Source organism: Pteropus alecto, unplaced genomic scaffold (assembly GCF_000325575.1).
Source record: "Pteropus alecto unplaced genomic scaffold, ASM32557v1 scaffold226, whole genome shotgun sequence".
Classification (NCBI taxonomy): domain Eukaryota; kingdom Metazoa; phylum Chordata; class Mammalia; order Chiroptera; family Pteropodidae; genus Pteropus; species Pteropus alecto.
Window position 1 is genome coordinate 5,424,819 of NW_006440132.1, and position 8,337 is coordinate 5,433,155.

Below are 8,337 nucleotides of genomic sequence, written 5' to 3' on the forward strand. Positions count from 1 at the left end.
CTTATTTTAGAGAACCTGACTAGGACCGCAGTTCAGATCACTTTCAGAAATACATATTTAGTGTCTACGTATTGGGCTTAGAATTTGGTGCTAATAATCTCAGAATGAATTTAACATTATCCTTCATATCTTCCCTTTCTCTCCTCCTCCGTTTTTTTCTCTACTACTTTATTCTTAATTTTTTGTTGCTTTAATCACTGAAAGGCAGTTTATAGTTTGGAGAAAATATTCCTTAATTACCATATCTCATAAACTTCAAGAAAGTTCCATTCCATTTCTAAACTTCCTTGAAGACGGTGAGAACTGAGCTGGGTGCAGAGATAATTTCAACATAATACTTTTTAAATCCTATGACAAAAATGAATTTAAAACACTTTTTAATTGAGTGGTAGTTAATTGGGTGACTTATTGTCTTAATGGCTTTTTGACTCTCTGGACGATTTTATAGTGTTGTGATAAAGGTAATGACAAGCACAAGGTGGGCTGGGACCTAATGGGGAGCTCTTGATTCAGGCTGGAACAGGGAGCGAGGATGTGACACGGAAATCCTCCTGAGGGAGGCAATGCCTGAAGAGTCAGAAAGATCACATAAAGAAGGGATGATGAAGAGTGATATTCCAAGCAGAGAGAATGCTTTAGACACATGCGTGATGGTGTAAAGCAGCAGGGTGTTTTTAAGTTTCTCCAAGGCTGACTCCATCATTTCCCGGGTAGGATTCCTGACCTCTAGAGAGATGTAGGTGTGGGGTACTTGCCTAAGGTTTTAGAGTAAGTGTCAGGGCAGGAACCAGAACACTAACTTCCTGACTCCAAATCCCTGAACTTCTAAGCCAGCATAAGATATTTAGTTTGCATGTTTAGACTACATTCCAACACCTCATTGTTAGTCAAAGTTCCTATAAACATTCCAGTTATCCCAAGCAAAATTCTTCATCTCAGGTTGCAGGAAATATCCAAGACCACCTTCTTTGCTAAAATGAAGTTTGTTATGAGATGAACAAATCGTGGAATGTCTCTAAATTTTTAATGGGGATGGATCTTAGTTACTATTATTTTGAAAAATTCTCTTAAGCAACTTTAAATTGACCCAAGTGAGAAGTTTGAATTCGACTCAACTTCCCCTTCTTTCTCTCTCTCCTCTGTTTTCTTCCATGCCTCTTCATTTTCAAAATTTTGTTGTCCTAATCACAGGAAGAAAATTTATGTTTTGTGAGAATAAATAAATTAATTATGATATTGCACTAACTTCAAGAGAGTTCCATTGAGTTATAACCTTTCAGGAACCCAGGTCAAGGTTGTAGAGGGCAGGTTGTTTGACCTTGAGCAAACCACTTCTTTGGTTTCATTCTTATCTTTCCAGTGAGAGAGATTGAACTGGCTGGCTTTTTAGGTTCTTCCTAGCACTAAAATTCAATATACTTTTTTTTAATTGCTGGCAGAAAGATTGAATATCTTGCAATTTGTTTCAAAAAATTAAATAATTTCCAGGAATTTGATTTAAGGAAGAGCTAATTTCCCAAGCATGAACTTGCTGATAGCTTGCATCATCTTCCCCTGGTCTTTTAGCCAAAGAACATCACCGCCTTTGCCCACTTCTTGAAGTTCTCTTTATTCTTCTGGCATATCTTCCTGTTCTTCTCCTTGATTCATTTTCCATATTGCTCCTGTGGCCAAACAAAAACAGAAACAAAAATAAAACAAAACCAGAAACAGCATTTTTACAATTTGGTAGAGGGAAGCCATTTAAAATATAACTATTAATATTTCGGTGCTCTAAAACAATGTCTCTATTCCCCAAGAACAGTTTGCTATGGTCTCTTCTTCTCTTCCATCTGAGAAAAAGTATCACAAGTAAGTGCAAAGCTAAAGATATAAGGGTCAGACTAATTGCTCTCGGGAGATTGTCATAAAATGTGAAGTTTTTTTCTTTCTCATTTCTGAATGTGGCAACATGATGTTCTAACAAAGCTAGGTGGAAAGAATGTTAACATCTCTTCATTCCTCAACCATAAGATCACCAACACCCATTAGAGCACTGATAACCACTTAAATTAGTTCCCTTACGCTAAAAGAAACTATTTTCCCAATGGAATGGTTCAGAGGTTCTGGGAAAATGCTCACAGAAATCTCTCATACATATACGCTGTAGTTTAGTCACGGCTGCTTTCTTCATCTTCTTGCCTCGAACTCCTTGCCTTTCCCTTGTCTTCCTCTATTGTTCTGCTTGGAGTTCCCCAGATATCCTATGATGTGCCATGTCTTTTTCCAAATTGTTCCATCTTCAAAGAATTCCCCTTTACCTCCGAGTCATCCCGCCACTTCTTGGAATGGTCCTCCAGATCACTCCTCCTGAGAATCTTCTCCTAATATCCATGAGTAGAGTTGTCATACTAACACCAATCCTGCCTCCATCATGATGGTTCTTACGTTGCACTCCAATTACTTTTAAGCATCTACCATGTGTTGGAGTGCAACGTAAGAACCATCAAGGTCTCCACTTGATTCCTCTCAAAACACTCAGCATGTGCCCAACTGAGCTCTGGAGAGCACTGGATGTGGTACTTAACTAAGGGCTAGTCAGGTAAACTGTGATAAATGCATTTTCCACACACAGAGATGACCACACAGTAGACTTCCAATGTGTGTTGAAATGATTAATTAATTTTAACTAGGAGAAGATAAAATACATAGTGTTGTGAGGGTGTGACATTTTGTTGGATAAATGAAGAAAACACTCATTTACTTCCATTCTAGAATGTCAGGGTTTATTTCAGAAACAGCTGGCCTTTCTCTAATTGAAGATAGGCTTTTTCTATGGGTATAAAGATGATGTTATGCAAGATGATTAAGTTCTAGAGACCCGCTGTACAACATAGTATCTATAGTTAACAATATTGTATTGTGTTTACAATACATTAAGACGATAGATCTCCCCGTGTTCTTACCAAAAATCACACACATATGTGCATACACACACACACACACACACACACACACACACACACACACACACACACACATACACGAACACAAGGAGGATAGATATGTTTAGCACCTTGGCTGTGGTGGTGGTACGATGGGTGTATGTACATGTCCAAATGCATCAAGATGAACACAATAAATACGTGCCTTTTTTGATATATCAATTATACCTTAATAAAGCTAATTTAAAAATAGGTTTCAGGGTGAATAAAAAAGCATTTCCTCTTGCTTATCCCCAGATGTCCTTTACCGAGTGGAAGAAAAGAGCTCTGGAGAAAGAGTCAGTAGCCTCCAATTCAAATCTTAGCTCAACCACTTAATGCTCAGTTAGCTCAGCTTCCCCACTAGTAGAGAGGAAATAAATCACCTGAGAGTGTTCTTATGACAAGTAAGGTAACACTTACGGAAAGATTTTGTAAATGCTGTAGCAATTTGCAAATATTAAGTTAAAACAGCGTTCCCCTTTTTCTCCTGAGCTACCCAATTTATTATTATTTTTATTAATCAGATGAAATTGGAAGATGTGACTATCAGAAAAAATACCACTTTCTTCTTTCCCTTTTGTTCCAAAGCTCTACCTATGGTTAACTTATTTTTCCCAGCTTTACCGAGGTGTAATTAAAAAATAAAATTGCATATAGTGAAAGTATAAAATGTGATGATTTGACATACATATACTTTGTGCAATGATACCACAATCTAATGACCACATTCATTTCCTCACAAAGTTACTTTATTTTTTAAAACATGGTAAGAATGCTTAAGGTCTACTCTCTTAGCAAATTTTCGTATGGCTAACCTTTTAAGGTGCAAGAGACCATTACAATGAGCAGTCGACTCATTATTACTTTGTAAGGCTTTAGTATATCATTGGGCATTTTGAAATTATTGATTGGAATTTGACATAAACCAATTATTAATTGGAATAGATTTGTTATCTAGTTACAAATGAGTTTATCTTGTTTTTTTTACTTGAAGCGTACATAAAATTCCATATTCTACATCCTTCCCTTGGTATTCCTTAGATTCTTCATGATTCACAGTTCTTAACACTTGGTACACTGAAATTAAATTGTTATATTGCAGATATTTCTTAAATTGCACACATGCCTGCATTTATTAGTGTTTTTGTGTTAGACAGAAGACTCAAATTTGAGTCCTGACTTCTCTACTTTCTGGCTGTGTGACACACTAGTGTCAGGTAGTATTAATCCCTTAAATGAAATACTTGCACTAATCTAAATATTGAGGCAACAGAGAAAAACAATACTCTACAACATCTTCAAGTTAACCCATTAGTCATTTATTGACACATCCTTTCATTAAGTAAACATTTATTATGTAGCAAGTCCTATAAGGGTATGCTGTCATGACAGCAAAGCAGACATGTTCCCTGGAATATAACTAAGGCCCACCCTATATCTTGGAGATTTGACAAGGTTTTGGATTAAAAGATTTGAGGTTGAGAGACACTCTAAAGTATGCCTTCCAATGGTGGATCAAGATCTGCATAAACACCATCAGTGATGAATAAGTGGCTCTGTCAGATTTGCTGAGAAAGCACTGCATTTAGATCTTTTATTTTGTGAAGTCAGTCTCTCTTCATTTTGTCAAAATCATAGCTCTTGCTGTCCCACAAAACAAAGTTTCCACTTATGTCTCCTATCATGTAGCTCTTCATAGGCAAAAATGGAGGCCAAAACAAAAAGATTCTAAGAAGTCAGTAAAAATTCTGACACAAAACAAGTTTGTTTTCAAAAATATAGTCTCATGGTTAATTCTATGTGTCAATTTCATTGGGTCATGGGAAGCCTAGATATTTGGTCAGACATTATTTTTGGTGAATCTGTGGGGATGTGTCTGGATGAGACTAACATTTCAATTATTAAAGCAGATTGCCCTCCCTAATGTGGGTGGGCCTCAACCAATAAGTTGAAGCCTTCATGGAACAAACAAGCTAAGAGGGAACTCCCTTCTAACTGCTTTGAGCAGGAGCATCATTTTTACCAGCTTGAAAAACAACTCTTCTTGGATTTCAAGCATGCTGACTTTTGGACTGGAAATTATGCTATTTGCTCTCCTAGTTCCCAAATCTTCAAACTCAGACCAGAATTACACTATGACTGCCCTCCTCCCCCACCACCCAGGTCTCCAGCTGGCTAACTTCAGATCTTGAGATTTCTTAGTTTCCATAATTGTGTGACTCAATTCCTTATAATAAGTGTGTGTGTGTGTGTGTGTGTGTGTGAGAGAGAGAGAGAGAGAGAGAGAGAGAGAGAGAGAGAGAGAGAGAGAGAGAGAGAGAGAGAGGGGAGAGTGGGGGAGAGAGAGAGAGAGAGAGAGAGAGAAGATTGAGGATGGGCCAATGCCCTGTTATTTAAGAATAGTTTGTGCAGAAATGTCTACATTGGGCAGGAGAAGGTATATTGGGGTGGAGAAGTAGGAGCTTGACACCATGTTAAGACATCTAGACTATATCCTCAAAGCATGGAAAGTCTTTGGAGAGTATTTATCAAGGAATAGATGTGTCTAGGTCGCATTTAAAAACATCAGTCTGGCAATTATGTGGGTTATAGTTTGTAGATGACCAGTAGAGGTATTTGATATTCCACCTTCAACACATTCACTGATTTGATATATTCTGAACACCTGTTATGTGACAGGCATGTTTGCTGAGTGCTAAGGTTAGAACGAGGACAAAGAGTGAGAACACAAGAATAAAGCAGATGATTTTCCTGTCCCCTTTGGATCTCACAGTCCAAAGTGGTAAAATAATTGTCATGTTTTCAGGGATGATTTTGATGTTCTTCTCAGGCTTAATCCCAAACTCATAGCAGTTTTTCATCATAATATGTGTGGACTAAATAATGGAGCAAATGACTAAGTAAATTAAGATATAGCTATTAGTCAAAGTGTTAAGTGACTAATTGACAATTTTGAAACTTGTTTCCATTTACAAAGAATTTTCTCATCCTCACCTTATATGATTCTTAGAAAGCACTGCAAAGTAGGTAATCTTTTTTATTATATCTATATATAGCACGAAGTAACTGAGGCTTTAAAAAAGTTATGTTATTTTTCATTACATGGCCAAGAAGTATAGACTTGAGTATCCTCTAATTTCAAATCCATTTTTATTTTCATTAGTCTCTCTATAGCAGTTAATAATATGCATTCCCAGAAGGTAGTTTATAGAGAGACTTTAGCCCCATAATAGCCTCCCCAACGAGGTGCAAATGCAGAAATAAATAGAGGAACTCACTGGTCAGTGAGATAGCCCAAGCACCAGCTACTGAATCACCCTGGCACCGAGCCTTTAGGCAGGTGACTTTGATCTTCTTGGCTCACTAATAAATCTTTTAAGTACTTAAATGGCTTGTCGACATAGACTCTCTTCATGAATTCCCATGGAGTCATTCAGTTGTTCATTTACCTGTTCATCCACTCAGGATGTTATCCAGCATTATTAATAAAGGCCAGACCTGAAAAGATGATCTCACTCTGGCTGAGGCGCTCAGACTCTGGAGTGGGATCTGGCAGAGATTTGCTCTCCTGTAAATGTGAGACAGGAGGCCCAGGAGACAGCAAATCAGAGGGCTATGGGCCAAGTAGCCCCTGTGGGGGTGGGAGGCATGCCCCCTTCAGAAAGCAAACATCTGGTCATGTATCTGTCTGTCCCAAGCATCCTCTGGCCCTGGGCACTGTGCCTGTCTTATTTTAAATTCTGGAATAGAAAGTCAGCTCTGATTCCGCCTTCCTTGTACTGAGTAGCATAATTTTACATAAAATGTAAATTCAATCTAGTCTCCAAAGGGTCCACTGCTTTCCAATCCAGTTATGTGAGTCCCAAAGTGAGATGTTAATAACAAAGGAAATAGGGCTTTGAAGTAAGAAAAAACAGGGTTCAAACTCCATATGGAACTTGGCGGGTAAACTTTATCAAATAATATATCTTCTCTGAACTTTAGTTTGTTCATCTAGAGGATAAAGAACAAATTAACCTCGTAGGATGGTTGAAAGCATTCAATGGAAAAAAAATAAAAGGATGTTAAGAGCAGAATCTGTTGTATGCTAAGTCCTGACCTACTTATAATTTCTCATTGGATCATGACTAAATCATTTGATTGATGAATCCCGAGAATAAAGGATGACTCATGACTTTCCTAAAGGTGGAAACCACATAAGTGGTAGAATCCAGACTTCAAAGTCAAACCCAGTATGTCTGACTCTACCTTCCTGCCTATTAGCTTGATAATACATAATCTCTGTGCTCTCCTCTTTTGCTGTTTTGCTATCCTCTCCCCAACTCCCTTTCTCTACTTTCCCTTTCTTCACCAGTGAAAATAATCATTTGACTCATTTACAGATGAAGACACCTGGGATTGTCTTCTGAATCCAATACAACCTGACACCAGTGTTCTGTGGTCCTTCTACTAATGAATCACCTAACTCAAGTCATGTCACCTGTGCATTACCCAGTAAGTGTTTATCTTTATTGCATTACAACTGACTCCAAAGTAAAAGCGTATCTGAGACTTTTCCTTTGCATACCAGCAGTTATGACTGTGTATAGATAGGAGGACATTCTCCCTGTGATGGGGAGGATGAGCAGATACTGGAGCATGTGGTTGCAGGAGGTTAGATGGCATCTGGAATGCTCACTGCAGTTTGCATGTGTGTATCTGGTGGTGGTTTGGTTCACCGGCCAGCATAGGTCTAGGCAGGCACCAATACCAGTCTGCCCATAGTGCACCATAAACTAGAAGTGATGGAGACCCTGTCCCCATGCCCACTTGTACTTAAGGCAGCAACTGGAAACCTGTCAAGGGGGGTGAACTCTTTGGGTGCAGTTTCTTTAGCAAAGAAACTATGATGACACTTCACATCTGTTGTAACCCTGCTGCCAAATCCTGGGAACTGTACTCTTGAGACTTTCTCAATACCCTTGACTCCCCAAGACAGCCTTTTCTCTACTTTTCCCAGAGTGTGAACCACCAGTCCTCAGCACATCTACCCCTCCCACCTATGACACTGGTCTTAAATCATTTCATCATTGTTCTATGCGTCGAGACTCACAATGTCACTTGGAGGATGAGAATGTCAGATTCAGGCTGTCATTCAGAGTGATAGGCAAAAGTTGGCGAGGAAGGGACGGAGAGAGCAGGGTCCTTGGGTTCCCGGACCCCAAAATCCTTGACTGTCACTTGTAATTGTATATAACATTTGTGTTTCCTGCTCCATTTCCTCATGCTGTCTTCTTTCGTCAAGTCCATGTGGGGAAGGAAAATGCCGAACATCCTTGTATGGTTTCCTTGACTGTCCTGGCCATGTTGTACATAGATATGTCATGTTATT

The 8,337-nt window shown here is 38.7% G+C and overlaps 1 long non-coding RNA gene across 1 annotated transcript in view; it reads right to left on the bottom strand.

Annotated features, from left to right (window-relative positions):
* Positions 1-360: 360 nt before the first annotated feature.
* The window catches only part of LOC107196034, a 14,101-nt gene continuing 6,124 nt past the window's right edge, over positions 361-8,337 (bottom strand). The window contains exon 2 of the long non-coding RNA XR_001517349.2: positions 361-1,664. This is a non-coding gene — a long non-coding RNA (uncharacterized LOC107196034). The remainder of the gene's footprint in view (positions 1,665-8,337) is intronic.